The sequence below is a fragment of the Dama dama genome, chromosome 17 (genome assembly GCF_033118175.1).
Source record: "Dama dama isolate Ldn47 chromosome 17, ASM3311817v1, whole genome shotgun sequence".
In the NCBI taxonomy this organism is placed as follows: domain Eukaryota; kingdom Metazoa; phylum Chordata; class Mammalia; order Artiodactyla; family Cervidae; genus Dama; species Dama dama.
The window spans coordinates 32,230,732-32,257,589 of NC_083697.1; the positions used below are offsets into that span (position 1 = coordinate 32,230,732).

Here is a 26,858-nt window from a genome sequence, read left to right on the forward strand (position 1 = left end):
GGCTCAGATGGTAAAGACTCTTCTGTGATGCAGGATCCCTGGGTCGGGGAGAGCCCCTGGAGCAGGAAATAGCAACCCACTCCAGTAATCTTGCCTGGAGAGGTCCATGGACAGAGGAGCCTGGCAGACTACAGTCTATGGGGTTGCAGAGCCAGGCATGACTGAGCAACTATCACTCATCACCTCATTGCTATCCAGAAAAAAGCCCATTTCATTCCTGCCGGCTTGCTGGGTGAGTGCCAGTCTTCCCTTACCCTTGCCACTGTCCAATTACTCTTTTTTAATGCCAGTCAATGTTTTGGGTTTGAAAATTATATCTCATCAAATTATTTATATGAAAATAACATTTTTTCATATTTGTATTTAGTCTTTGCCTTTTTTTTCTGGGAATTTCTCCCTTATGCTCTCTATTTCTCTTATTGATGAGTTCCTCCTTATTTATCTGAAAGGCCAGTTTTATATATTAATGATAATCACTTTTCACATATGCTGCAAAGATTTTCCCCTAAAATATGATTTATCTTTCATTTTACATGTGTGTATATTTAATCAACAAGAGTTTTTAACATTTAGATTGTGAATCTTTGTTAAATCTTTTTAATATTTTCCACCTTTATCATTTTGTTTATAATAGATTTCTCCCTCCAAAGACTGATTAGCCAGCTCTTTTGTTTTTATCTTGGACACTTAATTTATTTGGAATTTATTTTGAATTATACTTCAAAGTAAAGATCTAACATCATTTTTTCCCCAAAGAGTTAACTAATTTTCTCACAATCATTTATTGAACAATCTACTTTTATCATATATTAAATACTAATGAATCCTCAGGTCTGATGTTGTTTGTTTCTTTTTCTTTTTTTTTAATTTAATTTTTTTGGCTGCTTTGCATGGCTTACAGGATCTTAGTTCCCCAACCAGGGATTGAACCTGGGCCCTGGGCAGTGAAAGCCCAAAATCCTAACCACTAGGCAACCAGGGAACTTCCCTTAGATTTTTGTTTTTAGATTTCTATTGGGGTGTAGTTGATTTACAGCATTGTATTAGTTTTAGGTGTATAGTAAAGTGGATCTGTTTTATCAATATATGTACATATATTCACTCTTTTTCAGATTTTTTTCCCATACAGGCCACTATGGAGTATTGAGTGGAATATCCTATGCTATGCAGTAGGCCCTGATTAGTTATCTATTTTATATATGGTAGTACGTATATGTCAATCCCAGTCTTCCAGTTTATCTTTCACACCCCCTTACCCTCTGTAACCATAAAAATAAAGATGCTTATTTTCTACACCTGTGACTCTATTTCTTTTTTTGTAGGCAAGTTCATTTGTATCTTTTTTTTTTTAAGATTCTACATAGAAGATACTTGTCTTTCTCTGTCTGACTTCACTCAGTATGACAATCTCTAGGCCCATTCATGTTGCTGCAAATGGCATTATTTTGTTCTTTTTTATGACTAATATTCCTTGTATATGTGTACCACATCTTCTTTCTTCATTCTTCTGCTGATGGATATTTAGGTCGCTTCTATGTTCTGGCTATTCTAAATAGTGTTGCAATGGACACTGAGGTGTATGTATCTTTTTGAAGTATGATTTTTCTCTGGATATATTCCCACAAGTGGGATTACTGGATCATACGGTAGTTCTATTTTTGGTTTTTTAAGGACCCTCCATACTGTTATCCATCGTGACTGTACCAGTTTATGTTCCCACCAATAGTGTAGGAGAGTTTCCTTTACTCCACATTTTCTCTAGCATTTATTGTTTGTAGATTTTTTGATGATGGCCATTCTAGCCAGTGTGAAGTGTTACTTCATTGTAACTTTTATTTACATTTCTGTAATAATTAGTGATGTCCTTCAGGTTTGTTTTTAATGCAGAAGCAAAGCAGGGTAGATAAGCCCTTTAGCACATGGCAAGGGCTGTTGTCATAGTCATGGCTTCCTATGAAGCATGACTACAGACTAGAAATGAACGGAGGAAAGAGGTACAACTTTAAAATGTAAGTGAAAAAAATTTAAAAATTAATAAAATGTAGATTGTTATTCTCAAGTGTCCAAAAGATGCTGAGATATAGCTTTCTCCCAAATTTTCTTTGATGTGGTTGTTTTTAAAAATATAGCCTCATTTTAACGAGTACACATAAATTATATATACATTAAAACTTTTTTTCTTACTAGTCCACATAAGCTCTCCTCATAAATAATGTATTATTAAGAAATCTCTTCTAGTACAATCAATTTGTGGTTGGTTACAAGTCCATAGCAGATAAGTAGATTAAAGCCAGAGATCCATTTTTGGGATTTTTTAATTCAACTAAAAATAGGAGAAAAGATGTCCCTTATTCCTTCCATTAGGTCCAGTGCTAAACTATCCATAACTGACAAATTTTATTTTAGTGACACTTAGAGAAGACTCCATATTGTCTCTTGGTGTAATCCATTTTCATGTTTAATACAGATTTCCACAGTTAATGTGAGATTTTCACATTTAATACAGATTTTCATTAATACAGAAATCCTTCATGCATCAGTTTAAGCTGTATCTCACTTTAAAAAAAAGCAATTTATTGAGTACAGTTCCCTGTTTTATATAATAAATCCTTGTTGTTTTATTATTTTCTGTATAGTAATGTGTTTCTGTTCATCCCATACTCCTAATTTACCCATTCTGGCCGCTCTCTCCCCTTTGGTAACCATGAATTTGTTTTCTATGGCTGTGAGTCTGTTTCTATTTTGTGAATAAGTTCACTTGTATTATTTTTTAGATTCTATGTATAAGTGCTGTTATATGATATTTGTCTTTCTCTTTCTGACTTAGCATGATAATCTCTAGGTTTATCCATGTTGCTGCAGATGCATTATTCCATTGTTTTTATGGCTGAGCAATTCCATATGTATCACATCTTCTTTATCCATTCATCTGACATTTAGGTTGCCTCCATATCTTGTCTACTGTAAATGGTGCTACAATGAACATTTGGATGCATGTATCTTTTCAAATTAGATTATTTGCCTTTTATGGCTATATGCTGAGACGTGGGATTGCTGAATCATGTGGTATCTCTATTTTTAGTTTTTTTAAGGAACCTCCATACTGTTCTCCACAGTGGCTATACCAATATACATTCCCACCAACAGTGTAGGAGGGTTCTCTTTTCTTTGCACTCTCTCTAGCATTTATTATTTGAAGATTTTTTAATGATAGCCATTCTGACCGGTGTGAGGTGATAGTTTTTATTTGCATTTCTTTAATAGTTAGCAATGTTGAGCATCTTTTCATGAGCTTGTTGGCCATCTGTATGTCTTCTTTGGAGAAATGTCTATTTAGGTCTTTTGCCCATTTTTTGATTGAGTTTTTTTTTTTTTTTATATTGAGTTGTATGAGTTGTTTGTATATTTTGGAAAAAGAGCCCTTGTCGATCACATCATTTGCAAAATTTTCCACCAGTCTGTAAGTTGCTTTTTCATTTTATTTATGGTTTCCTTTGCTGTGCAAAGGCTTACTAATTTGCTTAGGTCCCATCTGTTTATTTTTGCTTTTATTTCTTTTGCCTTGGGAGAATGATCTAATAAAATATTGCTACGGTTTATATTGGAGAATAGGCAAAAGCCTATGTTCTCTTCTAGGAGTTTTATGGTGTCATGTTAAGTTAAGTCATGTTACTTAAGTCTTTAAGCCATTTTGAAGCCGTTTAACATTTTTTGTGAACTTAATATTTAAATAGTGACTTTCTTCAGGTTATTGTCCCTCAGGCTTCATTTCTCCAAGTTGAACAATCCCAACCCAATATGCAGACCAAATCAGTATACTTCTTCTTATATTTATCTGGTGTTCAGAACATCTGAGCAGCCAGTGACACTAACTGAGACTCAGTGAGCCTGCCCTCACTCACACACACACACACATACACATGCACACGCACACACACACACCTATGAACATGAGACATTCCCTCATTTAAAAAAAAATATCAAGATTGACTCCAAATTTTCCGTTTTAATTTTGGCAAAATGTCTTTTATTCTGCCCCAAAAGACAAACTATAATACACCAAATTGGCTTTTCATCTTAGTGAAAAATTTGAGCAAAGCCCAAGAGGATCCCTCACCATAGAGGGGCCAAGGCTTGGCTGTGGGGAGGCAGAGGATTGCCAGGCCATGTTGGTGGTAAATATAAGTTTGCCAGACCATGTTGGTGGTTGAATATAAGCTTCCAGCGCTTGCTGTCATTGTTCATAGAGCTGTGCTCTGAGCCTGAACTTTCAGGAAGGAGTTTGTCCTTTCCTGGGGTGCAAGAGCCAACAAATGACACATGCATGTTAATAGAGAGGATGGATACACAAAGAATTCCCCCTGCAGAGCTGGGTGCTTGGGTGTAGGAATGGCAAATTACACGGGACAGAATCCCAACGCAAATTTATTATAAAGACAGATTCAGTAGGTTTGGGGGCTCTATTGTAGGTCAAAGGGCCTTAAGCAAATAACTAGGCACAAGGGAGGTTAGACACATTTGGGCTCTCAACAGAGGAATCTACAGACCAGATGCCGCGTCAGCATCTTTGAGAGATGATTTTGTTCCCTAGGCCCATTTTCCTCCACCTCGTCTCTTCATCCATAGCTATATGCCTTCCTAATTCCTTCTGGCACTGGGGGGCGGGGGGGAGGGAGCTTTAGGTGTGGGGCCCAGAGACTCTCTATGTGGAGTCAACTTATCTCAGGTGGGTCTTGGCTGATATGAGATGATGCCTGGGGTAAGAGAACTAGAGAATTTAATAACTTTATACCTGTTGCCTAGTGAGAATTGGCTGAGTGACTGCACAGGTGTCCTGCTCCTTCTTTTATCCCTAACATATAGATTTGCCCTAAGATCTCCCCACTTATACCTACTTACTCCTCAAGAGGTAAATCTGGAAGGAACATGAATCATCTAGTTTAAAGAACTGTCCTGATGAACAGTGCTATCTCCGCAGTATGAGCTGGTCAGAGCTCCAAGATGGGCAAGTCCTCAGGTCCAGGGTCTTAGCCAAACATGTGGCTAAGTTTTTTGGCAAGCTAATGCTTTGGCACTCCTTCAACTAATATTTCAACAATACTTCAGACTCTTCAGGTCACTAGTTGGAGATGCCAAGAGCTTGGGCAGGGATGTAGGATGTGAGGCAAGACCTCAGAGTCCCTCTGTCAACCCAAAAGTTTTGCTCTGGCCTTGCTTCACTAAGGAAAACTAAAGTTTAGTCATTAATTGCACTTGTCTTCCTTAGAAAACGATTAGTTGGCCAACTATTCTTGTTTCCGTTTATAAGGATGCCTCTTAGAGGTTCTAATTCCCAGCCCAGGGAACTTTATGCCTTTGAACCAGAGCTTGCTTTCTCTGAGGACTTTGGTGAATAAATTTTCACCCTGTCATTGTATTTCCAGTGGTTTTTTGTTTTGTTTTGTTTTTAAACACACACATTGGATCTCTTGGAAATTATCCTGCTGGCCCATATCATGGTGTAATCTACATGGGCAGAGCTTCCATCGGCCCCCTCTGCTCTATTACTTTTTGAGTTAGCTCAGGGCAAACAGAAAAGGATACAAGGACAACTTACTTCCTAACCAATTCAAAGCAATTTACAGAATGCTCTGTTCCAGGTTTTGTCCTCAAATTGCATCAGACAGGCAGGAAGTGTTTTTCAGCAGGTGGTTGAGGCTCTAAGTGATTGTTTTCTTTTAGGAAACAATCTCTTATCACCAAAAAGCTTGAGGCCCCAGGAAAGGTCTTTGTTGCTTTAACTTGGGCACATGGTGTTTGTCCAGCTGATCTGAACTTTCTGGTGTGAGGGCAGCAGCGGGGAATGGGAACAGCCCTTGGAGGTGACCGAGGGAGCGCTCTGGGAGGGGAAGCAGCCTCTGGACAGAACCACGAAGAACAAAGGGTACCTGCATTCTTATGGCCCTTGATGAACCCACTTCATGGTAGTGACGGTCTGTGGCACGGTCTTCAGGGAAATGAGTTTGTGTGGGCCACATTTCATCAAGAGAAGGACTCAATACTCAACTTGGCCAGATGTCCGAGCTTACCTGAAGGTCAGAGACCCCCAGGGTATCATACATGTCTATGCACGTATCCTTGGAGCTGTGAGGACTATTTTCTGGCCTTTAGGGTTCAGATGTTTTCAAAACATTTGAAATAAAACAGCACTGCAAGAGAAGGTCAAAATTATTTCAGTTGGAGTCAGGAATTCCTAGTTTAGGCAAGTCAGTCAGGGGTCCTCAATTGGATATCAGTAAGAAACTTCCCTGGTGGCTCAGACCATAAGGAATCTGCCTGCAATGCAGGAGACCTGGGTTTGATCCCTGGGTCGGGGAAAATCCCCTGGAGAAGGGAATGGCAACCCCCTCCAGTATTCTTGCCTGGAGAATCCCATGGACAGAGGAGCCTGGCGGGTTACAGTCCATGGGCTTGCAGAGAGTCAGACAAGACTGAGTGACTAACAATGCACGACTACTACTAAGGTGAATCCAGTCAGTGATTAGCTTGGTTTGCAGGGTGATTTAAAAATATATATGTATTGCAAGCCCTGCACAAAGAAATAATAATTCTTGCTGGAGCTCAGGATTTTGATGGAGGCCCACAAGGGGTTCTTGGAAGAAACACATGATGGAGCAGGCTTTCTGGTAGAAGGGCTGTTCAACGCACTCCTTCTAAGCCTTGTGGCCTTGGAATAAGCTGCAGAACCAAATAGTAATGGGCCCCACGTTCAGAGGGTTTGAGCCTCTCCCCTCCTGAGTGTGGTTCAGAGCAAGATTAAGAAAGTCTCCTGTTGGCAGCAGATAAAAGGATCAATGGCGGCAGGAGCAGCTGAGGCCTCACTAAAATTTACATAGGCCTGCTAGAAGTGGGGGCCCAGAGGCCCAGGAGGGAGCCAGACCAAAAGAAAACATCTGGAATGAGCTGTGAGGGCAAGTGAGCTGCAGAGGTTGGAGCAGGCGCCTCGCCACCTACAGAACCATCAGGCAGCTGCCAAAGCAAACCTTTCTCCCGTTGGGATTTCTTTTATTGTCAGGCCTCCCTTCCCAGGGCTGCCAGCCTTTGAAGTAGTCCTCAGTGTGAGAAACTAGGGGGATGCACACGTAAGAGGGCCTTTGAAGAAGCCTTGGGGAAGCAGCTAAGCTCAGCAGAGAGCAATTGCAAGGTGAGGAGGATAAGGAAGACTTGGAGGGAGACCAGATTGGGTTGGATGGCTGAACAACTTAGTGGTGGCGGGGCTTACTAAAGCAACAAGCCCTACAGCTCCACCAGGGGGGCCACCGCCAGCACTGCGTACATGCGTCCCACTTCAGCGTGGCCTGGGGACCTCGATCCTATGCCTGCCAGGATAGCAGAATGGTTAAAATGACCTCAGTGACTGCACCGCAAACTACTAAGGATCCTTTTCCTTTCGAAAAAAGATCCTTTGTTGATCTACTTTCATGAGTAAAAAGTAATTATTTGAACATTTAACAGTGCTACTTACTCACTAGCAAAATCTAGTGAGTAAGAGAACAGCATGCATATTATCTATGGTGAAACAGATCACCAGCCCAGGTGGGATGCATGAGACAAGTGCTCGGGCCTGGTACACTGGGAAGACCCAGAGGAATCGGGTGGAGAGGGAGGTGGGAGGGGGGATCGGGATGGGGAATACGTGTAACTCTATGGCTGATTCATGTCAATGTATGACAAAACCCACTGAAATGTTGTGAAGTAGTTAGCCTCCAACTAATAAATTTAAATAAATAAATAAAAGCACCAAAAAAAAAAAAAAATCTAATGAGTAAGGTATAGGTGGCAGAATAATATTCGTTCCTCAATAATATTGAGGAATCAATATTCGTTCCTGGAATGTTCTCCTATTCGACTCAGAAACATGGGGCTTGTACTTGCTCCTCTGGAGACTTGCAAGAAACAGAGCAGAGAGGCAAAGAGAAAAGCAACTTTACCTTTTTAGGACAAACCCCGAGGACTCTGGTGTAAGCCTGCAGAGGCTTACCAGGAAGGTATAAATAAAGCAGGTACCTCATCAGCCCTGCCACTGACCCTGATAAACAGCTCTGAGCCTAAGAGAGGGAGAAGAGTTTGCAGTTGAGGAGAAGTGTAAAATGTAGCATAAAGTTCTTGTGCGTGAGTGCCAACTTGCTCAGCCATGTTGGGCTCTTTGCGACCCCAGGCACTGTAGCCCACCAGGCTCCTCTGTCCATGGATTTCTCTAGGCAAGAATACTAGAGTGAGTTGCCATGGCCTCCTTCAGGGGGTCTTCTCAACCTAGGGACTGAATCCATGTCGCCTGTGGCTCCTGCTTTGCAGGCGGATTCTTCACCACTGAGCCATCAAGGAAGCCCCTAAAGTCCTTGTACTATGCCCCTACAGGCTGAAATGAACCCTGTGCAGGGGGTGATATGACCAAATGTTTCCTGATGTTTGAGGGATCCAAGATTAGAGCCAACTCCTACCCTGTTTTGAGGTGTGTGTGGGGAAGGCCAGCAGGACAACGGCATGGAAGAGCTAAGCGGGAGGAGACTAGAGACCCCATCTGACGAGGGGATGGAAGGGGATCCAGAAGATTTTGCAGGTAAGGAAGTTATTTCAGAAGAAAGAGAAGGAGCAGGTCTGCTCCAGTCCAAGAGAAGGACCGGGCAGCAGAAGGGGGTGGGAGGCCCCTGCCAGTGATGGGAGGAGACTGCTGCAGTCTTGGCGGCATCACCAGCCTCGCGTGCTGAGGGACAGCAGGATGCAAACCCATATGTAGATGGGCTTTCAGCATTTCCAGAAGTGAGACCCATGGGTAGTGTACCATGAACTAGAGTAACTCAGGTTACCTAGCGTGGGCTGCTATAGAAAGCCAGAGAAGACCTACTTTGCTCCCCTGAAGATCCCACTCAGTATTTTATATAACCCCTGGGACTTTAGGATAGCCATCAGAAATGGGGGAGGCAGCACCACCCTGAGGAAGGGAGAACTCCAGAATAGAACTAAATTTCAAGGTAGAAGATACTGAGAAGTCACTGGCCAGGCATGAGAAGAGCCCAAGGAGCACTCAGGATGTGGCAGAGAGCTGGCTCAGCTCTCGGAACTAACTCTCTTCAGGGCACAAGGGCAAACGGAGGAAGTGCTTAAGTAAGAGAAAAGACAAATGAACGTGTCAGTCTTCCGGTCAGAGAGCGCTAATACAATAAACAGATCCTTGCATAGTGAAGAATCATTTAGTAGTAATGGCAAGTGCTCATCTTCTTGCTTCTCTTCCGATGCCAATTTATGGAGGGAGAGGTGTTCAGAGGAGAACAGTGTCTGCAGCAGGGGCCCAGAGGAACAAGGACGGTGTTGCAATATTAGATGATTCACCTTACTCTTAAATTTATACTATGTGGTTATAGATCAGTGGTTCTGGGGACTCCTGAAGTCCCAGAGACCTTTTCAGGATCTAGAGAGCACGTTATTTTTTCTTAATACTACAAAGACTATCTGCCCTTTCATTCTCATGCTTTCTAGAGTATACAGTGGAGTTTTGTAGAGGTTGCAAGACATGTAATGTCATCAGTGCTCTGAGAGCTAATGGAATTTGTGCTTATATATTCCTGTGGGTTTTTTTTATTATTATTTTTTTAATTCCTTTTTATTCTTTTTTTTTTTTTTTAAATTCTTGTGTTTTAAAAACTTCCCAGTGTTAATTCTAACACAAAGGCTTTTTGGAGTCCTCAACAACTTTCAGTATCTTGAGGAGTCTTGAGACCAAAAAACTTAAGAACCTGCAGTCCAGGTATAACATGAATGAAATTAAGATATTAATTCTTACATTGGAAACCTGATGTACATTTAGTATTAGAACTGCAAATGGCTTTATTTTATAAAGTATTAAATATGACTGAATTAATTTATAAAATATTTTTCAAAATCAAGATATATTTAAATGCTTTTTAAAAAATGTTAGCTATTTGTTATAATTTGTATTTTCCTTTCGATTTAATATCTGCTTTTAAGTATGTTAGAAGAAAAGTAACTTTTAAAAATATAAATAAAAGTACATAGAAATTTTTCTTGTTTCCACTAATGTACTTTTAAAATGAAAAATGTATACAAATTGTGCACCCTTTGAATGAAATTACATTTCAATTGTAATCCATCACGTATTTGCTGTCAATAGAATGCAAGTTAAGTAAGAATCTTCATTATAACAACAGATGAGATGGTCACCATTGTAGAAATAAGCATGAAATAAAGGCAAGAAAAATACATTTTATGGAATAATGTATATAATTAAAGGCAACCCCTTACCCATGGGCCTTTCAGGTCTCCTGTGCCTCTCTTGCCTTCTAAAGTGGCCCACACTCTGTCTGTGGAGTGTATTTCTCCCTGAATAAACCTTCTTTCACTTTACCACGGCTCGCTCTTAAATTCCTTCCTGTGCAGAGCCAAGAACCCACGAGTGGCGGCTGTCCCAGGGACTCGGACGTGACCTGGGATATGACCATCCTCTTGTGCCCCACTCTCTGTCCTGCGGCATCACTTGCACTGCTTCTGACCTTGTTCCCTCAAACCCTTACCAGCTCTGAGCATTCTTTTTCTCTTTAATCTTTGTCAATTTCACAGACCATTATGAGATCTCAGGATTATTTTAATATATATTTCTTTGATTACTAGTGAAATTAAACATATTTTATTATGCCTATTGGCCATTTTTACATCCTTTATGGACTGTTTTTTATACTACTGTCCTTTGCCTATTTTTCAATTGGGATAATTAGCTTCTTAAAATTGATTTTTAAGAGCATTTCTTTTTTAGAGTTATACTTTAGCCTTTAGCCTGCTTTAAAGCTTTAGTGTTGCTTGGAAAAGATTTTTTTTTTCTGATGAACAAATTAGAAGTGTGTGTTTATTATAGAAAAATTAAAACCCAGAAAATACAGAGAAAAGTAAAAATGACCCTTTGTCCTATGTTTTCTTCTTTTTTAAAATGTACAAATTGAAAATTCTCCCATTTCTCCCCCTATGTTATAACTCTTTCAACCTTCAGAATGCATCCTTTCAGCAGAACACTTATTTGCATATTAAAGATACGATTTTAATTCTTCTTTCATCTTTATCATTGTCATCATCATTATGATCATGAAAAACCTTTGAAATCATTTCTATTGGTGTTTTTTTTCTATTATGTTCTTTAGCTTTTCTTAGAAAGGCCACTTGCACTCCCAAGGATATATACATAACCGACTGTATATTCTTTAGAAAATGGCTTCATTTTTTAAAAAATAATTAACTCTTTAATTCATCTGGAACATATTCTGGCATATGATGTGAAGTAATCATTTAACTTTATATTGGTTACATGGTTATTCACATCCTATATTGAACTGTCTATCCCTTTTGAACTGATTTCAAAAGTCAGATTCATCATTTAATGTTTTTTTAACATGTTTTTGAACTTTGCATTTTGGCCCCACTTTTGCACATTTAAAGATCTGGCAAGACAGATATATTAATTACTCGTGTTTTTGCAAGTTTTCTGGCTATTCTTACTAGTTCACTTTTCAGATGAATTAGTATTGGTAATTATGTTAAGTATCCATATATTGATTTCGGGCCCAGTTCAGTCCCTCAGTTGAATCCGACTTTGCGATCCCATGGACTGCAGCAAACAAGGCTTCCCTGTCCATCACCAACTCCCAGAGTTTGCTCAAACTCATGTCCATTGAGTCGGTGATGCCATCAAACTATCTCATCCTCTGTTGTCCCCTTATCCTTCCACCTTCAATCTTTCCCAGCATCAGGATCTTTTCCAATGAGTCAGTTATTTGCATCAGGTGGCCAAAGTATTGGAGATTCAGCTTTAGCATCAGTCCTTCCAATGAATATTCAGGACTGATTTGCTTTAGGATGGACAGGTTGGATCTCCTTCAGTCCAAGGGACTCTCAAGAGTCTTCTCCAACACCACAGTTCAAAAGCATCAATTTGGTGCTCAGCTTTTTTTATGGCCCAGCTCTCACATCCATACATGGCTCCTGGAAAAAACCATAGCTTTGACTAGACAGACCTTTGTTGGCAAAGTAATGTCTCTGCTTTTTTTTTTTTTTACATATTCAGCATTTTTATTTAATATTTTTATCAGACAATTTACATACCTCCCCACCCCTTCCTTTAAGTTAGTGTTGACAACGTTCCATAATAAACTACTTACAGAGAAGCTTTGGTCAAGAATGGAATGAAATTGCAAAACAAAACAAAACACCCCCCAAAACAAAACCAAAATCACTGCTGCTTTTAAAAAAACAACACTTTCACCAATTATATTCAAATAAAACACACAATGAGGTTTGCACCGTGTGCTTCTTCAGTGTTTCCTGGTGGCTGGCTCCCCTCCCATGCGAATGGTGGAGCTTCGCCGCCGCAGTGGGTCCGTCCTCATGCTGGGTCTGGAGGCTCGTTCAGCTTCACATTATTCGATGGCCCTGGATGGAAGGCTCTAAGGTCTTCAAATCCCAAATGGTCACGGCTCCGTCGATGCCAGTAGTGCAAAATTTGCAACAGTCTTGCTCGTCCACCTCATAAAGAGACACCTGAGTAATGCTGTTCTGGTCCAGCGTCTCCACGGCCGGGTTGCAGCCCTCTGTCGTGGCCCGCCTGTCCACACTGCGGAAGCGCTCCATGGCCGACGTGTTGAGCTGGATGCTCTGTTTGGGAATGTCCAGCTTGGAGACGAAGGTCAAGCAGCCGCGGTCATCGTAGTTAAGCATGGGGCAGCAATTGTGGCCAGTAGCCACGACTCTGTTCTCTGAGATGAACGATACACTCAGGAGGGGCAGAAACTCCGTCTTCAGAGTTGAGACCTGCACGCTTTTTGAGGCGTCGGCAACCGACACGGTGCTGTCGTGGCTGACCCAGGCCAGGCGGCTGCCGCTGACCGAGAAGCTGACCCCTTGCACCCAGCCGCCGGTGCCGCTGCCACCGAACTCTGACATCAGCTGACCGAAAGGCATCTTGCTGCCCCAGGGCGTGCTGGCTGGCTTCTCATCCACTTCTTTAAAGTAGGCAGAAAACACTGGATTTGAAGTCACAGGATCCCGCTGCCAGCAAGACGTTGCTGGGATGCCAGTCCAAGCTGAGGACCCTGGAGCGGATGGGCTTTTTAATGTGCTTGCTCACCCACCAGGCATTTTCAGACTCCAAGTAACAAATGGAGATGAGTCGTGCTCTGCTGCCCACCGCAAATTTGTTCTCTAGATGGGACCACTTGAGGAAAGTGGCTGCCTGGTTATTTCTCAGGATCACCAGGGTTGGCTTTGAGGCACCATCCTTCTGACTCCAGACATAGGTGTTGCGGTTGGCCCCGCAAGTGATGATGTGGTCACTCTTAAAAGTCCAGTCAATACCTGTGATGTGTCCGTTGTGTTCCTTGAGTTCATGAGTTTTCACCCACTGACCCCCATTCTTCTTATAGATGACTTTGTGATCATTGGCTAAGTGTGATCTGGTACAGTCCCTGTTCTAGGCAGGACAGATTATTTGCTCCAGCAAAAAATCTAATGCAGGGACATTATTCTTAGTGTTTCCAAAGGATAGAAAGCTGGGATTGGGACAGTCCAGACAGCTCAGAGCATTGAATTCACGGACTCTGGTCAGTCAATGAGAACAGGCTCCAGTGGGCATGGTCAGAGAACCGAGGCCCAGTTGTCTCTGCTTTTTAATATGCTGTCTAGGTTGGTCATAGCTTTTCTTTCAAGGAGGAAGCATCTTTTAATTTCATGGTTGCACTCACCATCTGCAATGATTTTGGAGCCGCCAAAAATAAAGTCTATCAATGTTTCCCCATTTATTTGCCATGAAGTGATGGGACCAGATGCCATGATCTTAGTTTTCTGAATGTTTTAAGCCAACTTTTTCACTCTCCTCTTTCACTTTTATCAAGAGGCTCTTTAGTTCTTCTTTGCTTTCTGCCATAAGGATGGTGTTATCTTGCTTTTTCGATGATCCGATGGATGTTGGCAATTTGATCTCTGGTTCCTCTGTCTTTCTACTTTTGTAAATCCAGCTTGAACGTCTGGAAGTTCACAGTTCAGGTACTGTTGAAGCCTGGCTTGGAGAATTTTGAGCATTACTTTGCTAGTGTGTGGGATGAGTGCAATTGTGTGGTAGATTGAGCATTCTTTGGCATTGCCTTTCTTTGGGATTGGAATGAAAACTGACCTTTTCCAGTCCTGTGGCCACTGCTGAGTTTTCCAAATCTGCTGGCATATTGAGTGCAACACTTTCACAGCATCATCTTTTAGGATTTGAAATAACTTAACTGGGAGTCCATCACCTCCACTAGCTTTGTTGGCAGTGACGCTTCCTAAGGCCTACCTGATCTCTGGCTCTAGGTGAGTGATCACACCATTGTGGTTATCTGGGTTATGAAGATCTGTTTTGTATAGTTCTTCTGTGTATTCTTACCACCTCTTCTTAATATCTGCTTCTGTTAGGTCCATACCATTTCTGTCCTTCATTGTGCCCATCTTTGCATGAAATGTTCCCTTGGTATCACTAATTTTCTTGAAGAGACCTCCATTCTATTGTTTCCCTCTATTTCTTTGCATTGATCACTGAGGAAGGCTTTCTTATCTCTTCTTGCTATTCTTTGGAACTCTTGGGGTTAACTGATGTTTTGGTGTTAACTGATTTGGAGTTGCCTGATGTTTTTTCAATAATGACTGTCCTCATACAGGAACACAGTATTTCTCTCTAGTAAATAAAATCTTGTATATGCCTCAGTAAAGTACATCTGGATGTTTCTTGCTAAATCTGTCCCTGGGAATTTTGTCATTTTTATTATTTAGGTCTCTCCCCACCACCCCCTCCCCCCCCCCCCCCCCCATCAAGAAATCTAACTGATCATTGTTGGAAAGAGGTGGAAAGTGTTTTAGAAGAGTGAATTCAGGGGTGTTAGTCAAAGGAAGTGAAACAGAGCCAGGGCACTGTCACAAGTGAATGTAAACACACCTTCCCTATGGCACATCCTGTTATTGAGGAAAGGTAAGAGTTGGACACGACTGGAGCGACATGGCATGCAGGGACACACACAAGTGCACGCTTGCTGGAAATGAAGCTTGTGTCCTAATCTGGGCCACAGACTTTCAAAAAACAACTTTTTTTTCCCCATGCTTTCTAGGTCATAATACAATTTGGAAAAACAGTTTCAGGTATTCAGTGTCCAAGGGTGTATTTTTCAGCAATTTCTTTTCAGGCTGGCGAGAAGGAACTTTAGATCCCCAGGTGCTCTAGCCCACTAGGCCCCTCTCCGAGGCTGCTGTGTATAGATGGTCCTGAAGGGAGGTTTATTTTCTTTGCCCCATTTAATGGGTCATCCTGAACTTCAGTTATTCTCTCAAAAGTTATGAAATTAACAAAAGGAAGATTATGTTTATCTAATAAAAGGTAGGAAATATGGATCTTTTTTGAAAATAAGTCACAGACAGAATATATTTAAAACTTATATAATCCAAATGCAGATTATAAGAAGAGCACATATGGTGCTCATGCAAATCAGTAGGGGAAAGAAATGACCAGCTGTGAAAATGGTTGAAGGATTTGTTAAGCCAGCTCACAGAAGAGCGTATCTGAATGCCCAAAAGGCATTTGAAAAGATAAAATTCTTTACCAGTAGTCCTGGAAATCAAAACAGTGAGCTACTATTTCACACATCATATTTATTAGGAAAAAAAGTATGCCAATACCACATATTAGGAACTCTTATATTCTGCTAGTGGTGATATAACTCAGTCAATTCAGAGAGCAAGTTGAGACTATCTAATAAAGACATTTATAACTCATGGTCTAGCAATTCCATTTCTAAGTATACTGCCAAGGGGAACTTGCAAGGGTGCTCAAGGAGACATGTATAAGGATGTTCAGTGCAGCATTATTTATAATAAAAAATTGGAAGCAGTTCATATGTGCAATAACTGGGAATCAAGATTATATACATGCTTTTTTTTCCCTCACAGTAGAATACTGAATGGACTACATCTGTATTTAGAAGTTGATGACTAAATTTCAAACACATAATGATGAAAATGTTGTAGAATAATTCCTACAGTTTGATACCAATCAGTATCTTATATTGTTCATTGTACATAACTCTGTAGTAAAACTAGAAGGATGTGGATGGAAAGGATACACACCAACTTCATGATACTGGTTAACTCTAGGTAGATAGGAGCCAACTGGGTTCAGAAGGGATAAAAAAGAGACTTTAAATCTCTCTAAAGTTTTATTTCTTAAAAAATTCAAATATGAAAATATAGAAATACTTGCTAGATATTGGTAGCAGAAATATGGATAATCATTATTAGTTTCTGCACTTTTCTATATTTTAAAATAGTTTATATTTTAAAAATTTATTTATTTTAATTGGAAGCTAATCACTTTACGATATTGTGGTGGTTTTTGCCATACATCCACATGAATCAACCATGGGTGCACATGTGTCCCACCATCCTGAACCCCCCTTCCACCTCCTTCTGCACCCCATCCCTCTGGATTGTCCCAGAGTATTGGTTTTAAGTGCCCTGTTTCATGCATCAAACTTGCACTGGTCATCTGTTTTACATATGATAATATACATGTTTCAATGCTATTCTCTCAGATTGTCTCACCCTTGCCTTCTCCCACAGAGTTCAAAAGACTGTTCTTTATATCTGTGTCTCTTTTCCTGTCTTGCATATAGGGTCGTTGTTACTGTCTTTCTAAATTCCATATATATGCATTAATATACTGTACTGGTGTTTTTCTTTCTGACTTACTTCACTCTGTGTAATAGGCTCCAGTTTCATCCACCTCATTAGAACTGACTCAAATGCATTCTTTTTTATAGCTGAGTAATATTCCATGGTGTATATGTACCACAATTTCCTTATCCATTCGTCTGCTGATGGGCATCTAGGTTGCTTCCATGTCCTGGCTATTATAAACAGTGCTGCGATGAACATTGGGGTGCACGTGTCTCTTTCAGATCTGGTTTCCTCGGTGTGTATGCCCAGGAGTGGGATTGCTGGGTCATATGGCAGTTCTATTTCCAGTTTTTTAAGGAATCGCCACACTGTTCTCCATAGTGGCTGTACTAGTTTGCATCCCCACCAACAGTGTAAGAGGGTTCCCTTTTCTCCACACCCTCTCCAGCATTTATTGCTTGTAGACATTCTGATGGCAGCCATTCTGACCGGTGTGAGGTGGTTATCTCATCGTGGTTTTGATTTGCATTTCTCTGATAATGACTGATGTTGAGCATCTTTTCATGTGTTTATTAGTCATCTGTATCTTCTTTGGAGAAATGTCAGGTTAGTTCTGGCCCACTTTTTGATTGGGTTGTTCATTTTTCTGGTATTGAGCTGCAGGAGCTGCTTGTATATTTTGGAGATTAATTCTTTGTCAGTTGTTTCATTTGCTATTATTTTCTCCCATTCTGAATGCTGCCTTTTCACCTTGTAAAATAGCTCATATTTTAAAATTAAGTTGAAATAACCTACTTTTCTATAAAAATGGAAATCTAGTCAGAATATTTCTGTGGTGAGAATACTTTCTTTTGTGAAATATAAAACATATCCTTCCCATTGCTACTCTACCTTCGGCATCTTTATGTGTATGACAAACACCCATGATGCTCCTCATGAAGTCTTTGATTGTGTAAGTTCAGAAAATATTCTCTAGCAATTCAGAGGAATTATAAGGCTGTGAGAGATGGCTCCTGCCAAGAAGTCATTAGAATGACTATATGAAATTTGATTTTTCATCTTTTAAAAACTGCCCTTCACTCAAAAGATATGTGAATTTTCTATTAGACTTCAGGAAGAAAAGGCTTGACTTAACTAAAAACCTAATAAAATTTCTTTCATTAGACCTTAAGAACTGCACAATTCACATTCCCTTTATGCCTGGGCTTTTAGGAAGCTAGAGCTAATGTAATGATCAGTGGAATTTACCGTCTTATTCTAGATCCTGATCGTAGATAATTGCCTTTCTATTTCCCCTATATAGTTTTTGATGTTCATTTCTGATTTATTTACTGCTGTATTGCACATGTTTATAAGTGTTCTTAGATCCATCTTGAAGGAAATGCATTTTAAAGTAATAAGCATGTTGATAGATGAATACGTGGGTGGACTGATTTATGAACCATAGATTATATTAATTTACCCTGAGAAATAGGACTGCCAAATAAACAGGCATATTTTGTCATCTGGTCAGTGTACTTGCTTACCAGTATGAGCGTCTCCTTAAGAAAAAAATTTTCAGCAAGAAGGTGTCTCAGTGACAGTTTACACTAGTGACTGCCAGATGACTTTCCCCCAAATAGAACACTAGTCTTATTATACCCCTGCTCAAAAACCTTCAGAAGTTCTGTATCCCCCTTAAGTAGACATTTATCAGCTGGACATCTTATATGATAGTCTCCAAATATTGTAGCTTCTGTGTCCTTTGTCCCTGTCATGTACCCTCTGCCTCAACCAAATTGGAAAACTCTTAGTTTTCTAAGCACCAGCCACTTTCCCATCTACATCCTTTTTATTTTTATTTTTTTGGTTAAGAATAAAAAACAATTTTATTTTATTTTTTTTAATTTTTATTTTATTATTATTATTATTATTTTTTGTCATACATTGATATGAATCAGCCATAGATTTACACGTATTCTACATCCTTTTTAAATACTGCTTCCACCACTCACATGCCTCCCCCACCACAGAATCTTACTCATACATGAATGTCCATCTCAAAAGTCATCTGTAACAATAACATCACATATTCATATGTTAACTCATTCGATCCTCACACAACCCTGTATATGATAAGTAGTAGTAATCCCACTTTCCAGATGAGAAAAAGTGAGGCACAAAGAGGTCATCACTTTCCCAATAGAACGTAACTAATGAAAGAGATGAAACTGTTTTCAAATCCAGCCAGCCTGGCTCTGGAGTCCACATTCCTATTGATAAGTTTCAATATCCCCAAAAATGGAACCTTGACTTATGGAATATTTCAAGCTAAGGAATTTGAGAAATGGCTGGTGCAGGAAGGACTTTCTGATTTTTCCCCAAAGTAGGTCATAAGACTCTCATGTGAGAGGTACCCTCCCTATACCTGGAGGGAAGCACCATACTTATCTATGAAAGATTGTTGTTGTTCAGTCATTAAGCTGTGTCTGACTCTTTGTGGCCCCATGTACTGCAACACCCCAAGCTTCCCTGTCCCTCACTATCTTCTGGACTTTGCTCAAATTCATGCCCGTTGAGTTGGTGATGACATCCAACCATCTCATCCTCTGTGGTCCCTTCTCCTCCTGCCCTCAATCTTTCCCAGCATCAGAGTCTTTCCCAGTAAGTTGGCTCTTTGCATCAGGTGGACAAAGTATTGGAGCTTCAATTTCAGCATCAGTCTTTCCAATGAGTATTCAGGGTTGATTTCCTTTAGGATGGACTAGTTTGATCTCCTTTCTGTCCAAGGGACTCTCAAGAGTCTTCTCCAGCACCACAATTCGTAGTATCAATTCTTCAGTGCTCAGCCTTCTTTATGGTCCAACTGTCACATCTATACATGACTACTGGAAAAACCATAGCTTTGACTAGACAGACCGTTGTTGGCAAAGTGATGTCTGCTTTTTAATCGCTGTCTGAGCTTGTCATAAATCTAAAAGAACCTTTCAAACCTGGCCCTCTTTCACTGTTTCTTCAGGTGTGGAGGCATGAAGGAAGGTGTGAGTGCTTAGTTGTGTGTGACTTTTTTGCGACCCCATAGACTGTAGCTCACCAGGCTCCTCTGTCCTTTGGATTTCCCAGGCAAAAATACTGGAGTGGGTTGCCATCTCCTACTCCAGGGGATCTTCCTGATCCAAGGATCGAACTCATGTCTCTGATGTCTCCTGCATTGGCTGGTGGATTCTTTACCACTGTGCCGCCTGGGAAGCCCATCTTGCTTCAGGGGCTGTTGCCAAGTTCCAACATGTCTACTCACCCCTCTGGTGCCAGTCTCCCCCTCACCATCAGTGCTCTGGCTCCGCATCATCTTTCGGTTTGTCTAAGCCCTGCTCTGCCCTGTCCTCACTGCCTTAGCACACACTGTTGCCTCTACTGGAGTAAACCTCCCCCTCAGCTCCCACACCTATCACCCAGGTAGCCAGAACTCAACTTTCAGATTCAGCGCAAATACGCCTTCCTCACAGAGTGTCCTTGACCCCGTGGGCCAGACCAGGGACCCTTGCCTGCACTCTTAGAGTTCCCTGCAGTTTTTCTTCCTACCAAATAGCACAGTTTGCAATCAGAGGTTGTGTGTCCCAGATTAAAACTGGGAACCCACATGGTCCAGTCCCGACACAGTCTCTCTCAAAGAAACATCGACTCAAAGTAAATAATTAAAAGCAATTCATTCTTTACTACAATCAGTCACAGAACACCAGGGGGACCCAGTCAATAACTCACAACTATACTTAATAATTTGGAAATTTGGAAAACTCAGCAGTGGCCACTGGACTGGAAAAGGTCAGTTTTCATTCCAATCCCAAAGAAAGGCAATGCCAAAGAATGCTCAAACTACCGCACAATTGCACTCATCCCACATGCTGGTAAAGTGATGCTTAACATTCTCCAAGCCAGGCTTCAGCAATACATGAACCATGAACTTCCAGATGTTCAAGGTGGTTTTAGAAAAGGCAGAGGAAACAGAGATCAAATTGCCAACATTCGCTGGATCATTGAAAAAGCAAGAGAGTTCCAGAAAAACATCTATTTCTGCTTTATTGACTATGCTAAAGCCTTTGACTGTGTGGATATCAATAAACTGTGGAAAATTCTGAAAGAGATGGGAATGCCAGATCACCTTACCTGCCTCTTGAGAAACCTGTATGCAGGTCAGGAAGCAACAGTTAGAACTGGACATAGAACAACAGACTGGTTCCAAATAGGAAAAGGAGTAGGTCAAGGCTGTATATTGTCAGCCTGCTTATTTAACTTATATGTAGAGTACATCATGAGAAACGCTGGGCTGGAGGAAGCACAAGCTGGAATCAAGATCGTCAGGAGAAATATCAATCACCTCAGATATGCAGATGACACCACCCTTATGGCAGAAAGTGAAGAAGAACTAAAGAGCCTCTTGATGAAAGTGCAAGAGGAGAGTGAAAAAGTTGGCTTAAAGCTCAACATTCAGAAAACTAAGATCATGGCATCTGGTCCTATCACTTCATGGCAAATAGATGGAGAAACAGTGGAAACAATGGCTGACTTTATTTTGGGGGGCTCCAAAATCACTGCAGATGGTGATTGCAGCCATGAAATTAAAAGACACTCACTCCTTGGAAGGAAAGTTATAACCAATCTAGATAGCATATTAAAAAGCAGAGACATTAGTTTGACAACAAAGGTCCATCTAGTCAAGGCTATGGTTTTTCCAGTGGTCATGTATGGATGTGAGAGTTGGACTATAAAGAAAGCTGAGCGCAGAAGAATCGATGCTTTCGAACTGTGGCGTTGGGGAAGACTCTTGAGAGTCCCTTGGACTGCAAGGAGATCCAACCAGTCCATCCTAAAGGAGATCAGTCCTGAATATTCATTGGAAGGACTGATGCTGAAGCTGAAACTCCAATACTTTGGCCGCCTGATGCAAAGAACTGACTCATTGGAAAAGACCCTGATGCTGGGACGGATTGAGGGCAGGAGAAGGGGACGACAGAGGATAAGATGGTTGGATGGCATCACCGACTCAATGGACATGAGTTTGGGTAAACTCCGGGAGTTGGTGATGGACAGGGAGGCCTGGCGTGCTGCTATTCAGGGGGTTGCACAGAGTTGGACACAACTAAGCAACTGAACTGAACTGATACTTAATAACATCTATTTTGCCAATTCTCTGACTCTAGATCACACTTTGCATTACTGTCCTAAGAATCATCTCTTGCAGCTGGTGTGGGCTCTGGGGTCATACCATCTGGTTTTAAATCCTGGCTGTACTACTTATTCAGTATGTAAACTTGTACAAGTTACTTCTTTATGCCTTCGTTTCCATATCTGAAAAATGGGGTTAAATTCAGTACTTCCTTCATTGTTTTGGGGAGAAGTATGAGAGAGAATGGAGCTTCCCAGGTGGTGCAGTGGCAAAGAATCTGCCTACCAATGCAGGAGATGCGGTTTGATCCCTGAGTTGGAAAGATCCTCTGGAGTAGGAATTGACTACCCACTCCAGTATTCTTGCCTGGAAAATTCTATGGAAAAGGGGGCCTGGCAGGTTACAGCCCATGGGGTCTCTGAGTCAGACACAGCTAAGCACCAGCACGATGAGAGAGAATACTAGGTGAAGTGCACTGAACAACTCCTGTAATATAGCGAGGTATTCAATAAACATTATAAAAAGCGTCAGTTTACAGAGCACCAGATTTGGGCTCTGTGTCGTAGAGCAAATTCCCGCTGGTTATCTGTTTTGTATATGGTAATGTATATGTTTCAGTGCTACTCTTTCAATTCGTCCCAGCTTCTCCTTCCCTCACTGTGTCTATAAGCCTGGTCTCTATGTCTGCCTCTCCACTGAAGCCCTGCAGATAGGATGGTCAGTACCACCTTTCTCGATTCCATACATGTGCACTAATATGTGATTTTTTTTTCTCTTTCTGACTCACTTAATACACAAATGCCTCATTCATTACTTCATTAAAAAAAGCAATGGTTTAAATATTTAAACCATTTTAAAATGGTTTTATTTTTATTTTATTTATTATTTATTTATTTATTTTATTTTATTTATTCTTTTACTTAAAAAAATTTCTTTTTAATTGAAGGATAATTGCTTTACAGGATTTTGTGGTTTTCTGTCATACATCAACAAGAATCAGCCATAGGTACACCCATGTCCCCTCCCTCCCAAATCTCTCTCCCGTCTCCCTCCCCAACATTTTATTTTTTAGTAAATTATTTCTACCTGCCTCTGTTCTTTCTTTTCTTGAACCAGTAGCTCACCTTTACTTCTGAAGTCTAGTCTCTGTTCTCCCATTAAGTGGATCTGGCATCACAACAAGTCAGAAACCCGGCTGACAGCATATTTCTTGGAATGGGGAAGGGGCGGAAGTGAGAGGGGAGATGCTGAGAAGACAAAAGCAAAATTCTCTTTGATTGTTGAAAGAGTGAAGGAAATTTGCTAATATTGTAATTAACAACTTTTCCCCTTTTCCCTTCATCACACCTTTATGATTATTTGACTATTGTATAGCATCCCCCACTGGGGTAAGTGCTGGAAGAACAGAATCTGTGTTCATTTAAGTCACCATTGTACCCACACTTCCTGGAACACAGCAGTTGCTCAAGTCTGATGCATGAATAAATGAGGGAGGTGATGATGATTCAATGAGACCATGCTGATTGTGCACTTGATACAGAGCCTGGCACATTGCACTGAACACATATTCATTTTGGGTATTCTTTCTTTTACACCCACCTTCTCCATGAGAAATCCTTCCTGCGCCAATTTTATACCTAAATTTATTTCCAGAGCTCCTCCTCAGTGCCCATTCTCAAGAAACCTTCCCAGAATATCTCTCCTGGACTAGGAGTTTTACTCATTTGCCCCTACGACTGGGTGGCCTTCTCACTATTACAGGATTAGCCAGTAACAGGTCTCTCTCCTCACCAGATTGTAACCCCCCTCTCCAGGGGTCAGTGACCGTGTCACATTTGACAAGTAATCTGCAGTGCTTGGCACACTGTTTGAAACATAGTAGGTGTTCAATAGATGTGTAATGAATATTATTAAATCACAGTTTCTCTTAGATATGTTTCAACACAGTTCACTAATTTCTGTATGAAATTTGGGAAGTACTACTTGGCATGCTGCAGTCCATGGGGTCGCAAAGAGTCAGACACGACCGAGTGATCGAACAACTTTAAAAAAAAACCTTCAGCATATTTTTTATTTAAAAAATGAAACCTCAGAAGCATACTATGGTGTACCAAAGTTGAAATTTCAGAAATAAAGTTTTCATTTAAAAAAAAATTTGTTCATACAGACTCATGTTCACCTCAAGAAGTTTCCCACAGAGAAATACCAATAGTTTCAATTTCTAAGACTATCACAGTGGAAACATAATTTCTGGGAGGTGACAAACATGGGATGCCCTGCACTTAAATATGAACCCTAGCTGCTTGCAAGTTTAGTGAGCTTGAGGTAATTAGAATTAGCCAGAAAAAGGCTGTCCTTGTCTTATGGCAAGAATAATATACATTCATTAATTAGACTTTTAGGAAATAATTATTAACTGGAAGTACTGAGGCTTAGCTCATTCTTTTATTATTAGTAATATTTGCAAACCAACTCTTAGAGTTGTATTACTTCAGCATATGGTTAATATCATTCATTTTATGTTAAATCTTTCTAGCTTCAGAATGAATGATGATATATTCTGATGACCTTGTTCCCAAGTGGGGGAAACCTGGTCTCCCCTCTCCACTGGCTAAATCTTTTAACCTGGGTTTTGAGAATGTAAATACATGGAAGCATAGAGCTGAAAGGGATTTCCTTCTCCAGTGAGTAGCCTAAACTACACATAGCTAATGGTTGCTGAACATATTTTCAAAGCTCTCCAGTGACGGTAATGACAGAGTTTAATCACCTTTGTAGTTAAGTTCTGCCTTAGGTCGAAGAGACCTCTCTTGTTCATTCTAATCCAGTTTTGTCTGGCTTTCATCTCTATAGAGATGGAGAAAAGTCAGCTAGTATCCTCCTTCAAATAAACCTTCCTGTTCTAGAAGAAAGTTATTAAATCAGTCCTTGGCCTGCAGTTTTCAAGTGAGGCCAGTTCACTGTCTTCAACCTTTCCTCAGAGGTCTTTTCCTCCATCCTTTTAAAGATTTTTTTGTTGTTTCACCTTGGATCTTTTCCAAGTTCTTTACAACTCTAGAAATTAAGAAACAAGAACTTGATTCAAAGCTAATAGGGGCCTGACCAATATCAAATATAGAAAAAAATGATAGGTTCTCAGGTTTTCTGTGTCATACCCCATCAGTACACGTCAGGGCCAGTAAAACTCATCAATGTACACATCACTAAAGCATCATTTGTGATATTCTAAAATAAGGTTGAATAAAGACTTTGCACTTTAAAAATACCTTTTTATTCACAGAAAATATAAAGGGATGCATAGGAAGATATTTTAAATGCTTATGACAAAATACTGTTTGAAGCATTCGTTAGCTGAAAAAATAACGAATATCACACATCATAAGTCGTTTTTAATTCTTTGTTGTTATTTAGTCACTATGTCATATCCAACTCTTTTTTGACCCCAGGGACTATTGCTCACCAGGCTCCTTCTGTCCATAGGATTTCCCAGGCTAGAGTACTGGAGTGGGTTGCCATTTGTCTAGGAACTCTTTAAAACATTGGTTTAGTAAACCAGATTTTATTTCTGTGAATATTTGAAGATAATATTGCATTTTGACACTCATATATATATATTTGTAACTTAGAGTTTTTACTGATTCAATTGAATTCCAAATTTCTTAAAATTAGTGATTTTTCTAAATAAAAAACATAGTCATATTTATAAAATTTTAAAAATCACTTATTTAAAGAAAGTCCCCCTCTTATCTTAGATCTTTATTTGAGGAAGATTGTCCCTCAGAATAGATTTTCACATTGTAGTTGCCTAGTTTTATCTAGAGATGTGATCTAGTGTAAAAAGTAACTGCCTTTGTTGGCATCTTTCTGGAGAGATGGTTGGGTTTGAAGGGTGTGACTTTCCACTGTTCTCTGTTGCCACCCACCCACTTTTTGACTTTTTCAGCTCCCAGATGGGTAAGAAATGTTTTCAGAAACAACTAGCCTCTTTTCCATAAGATTACTAAATTTTGCTATTGATTTCTAAATTTCTACCTTGATTTCTTTTGTTCTTCCAAGGATGACTCCACCAAGTATTTGTTATCAAGTCCCTTCCTATCCTTTTATTTTTTTAAATATTTTTTAAAAATATCTATTTATTTGGCAATGCTGACTCTTAGTTGTGGCATGTGGGATCTGGCTCCCTGACTAGGGATTGATTCTGGGCACCCTGCATTGAGAGCACAGAGTCTTAGCCCCTGGACCACCAGGGACGTACCCCTTCCTAGCCTTTTAAAGATATTGTATGTACGCATATCATGTTGTGAAGGCTTTGTTTGGGTTCACGAAATAATTTATTTAGATGTGTTTTTTGTTAAGTCAATTAGATTCTGCTTAGTTTAGATTCTCTTTTAGTTCCCCTAAAAGCAGAGACCCACCTAAGGACTTGGGTACAGGTGTTTTGTTGGGAGGTTATCCCAAGGAACGAGAAGGAGAGCAAAGAGACTGTGGAACAAGGGAGAAAGGAAAGTCAGTATAAGGCTGTATTATCAAGTTGCAGCTGCAGACAATGGAGATTCAGTGTCTGAGATTCAAGGACCGTTGAGAACATCAGAAATTCCTCCTGCGATTGTCTTCTGAAGGACAGGAGGCTGGAGTATGCATCTGTCAGCACCCATCCCTTCTTTGAGGATTGTTTCCAGGCATGTTAAGCCCCCATTCTGGCCTGGCAGGCACACAGTGAAGCGTTCTGTGACAGGTACTGGGATGGGCTCCGAGGGGGTCCAAGCCTGCACGGCACTGTCCGTTGCTCCTATCCTGAAATTAGAGATGGGGTGAGGAAATGCAACCCAGAGCGCAGGCCTCTTACCACAACAAACCTTCCATATTATGAACAGGTAGGACTTACAAGAGACCTCAGAAAAAGTGGGGTCACTTGATGGGAATATGTGCTCATGACGAGCCATTTGTGTGTGTGCATGTGCGAGCTCGGTCACGTCCGACACTTTGT

At 40.5% G+C, this 26,858-nt stretch overlaps 1 pseudogene; it reads right to left on the reverse strand.

The window, feature by feature from the left end:
* Positions 1–12,453: 12,453 nt before the first annotated feature.
* Positions 12,454–20,056, reverse strand: LOC133071837 (actin-related protein 2/3 complex subunit 1A-like; annotated as a pseudogene).
* Between the last annotated feature and the right edge of the window lie 6,802 nt (positions 20,057–26,858).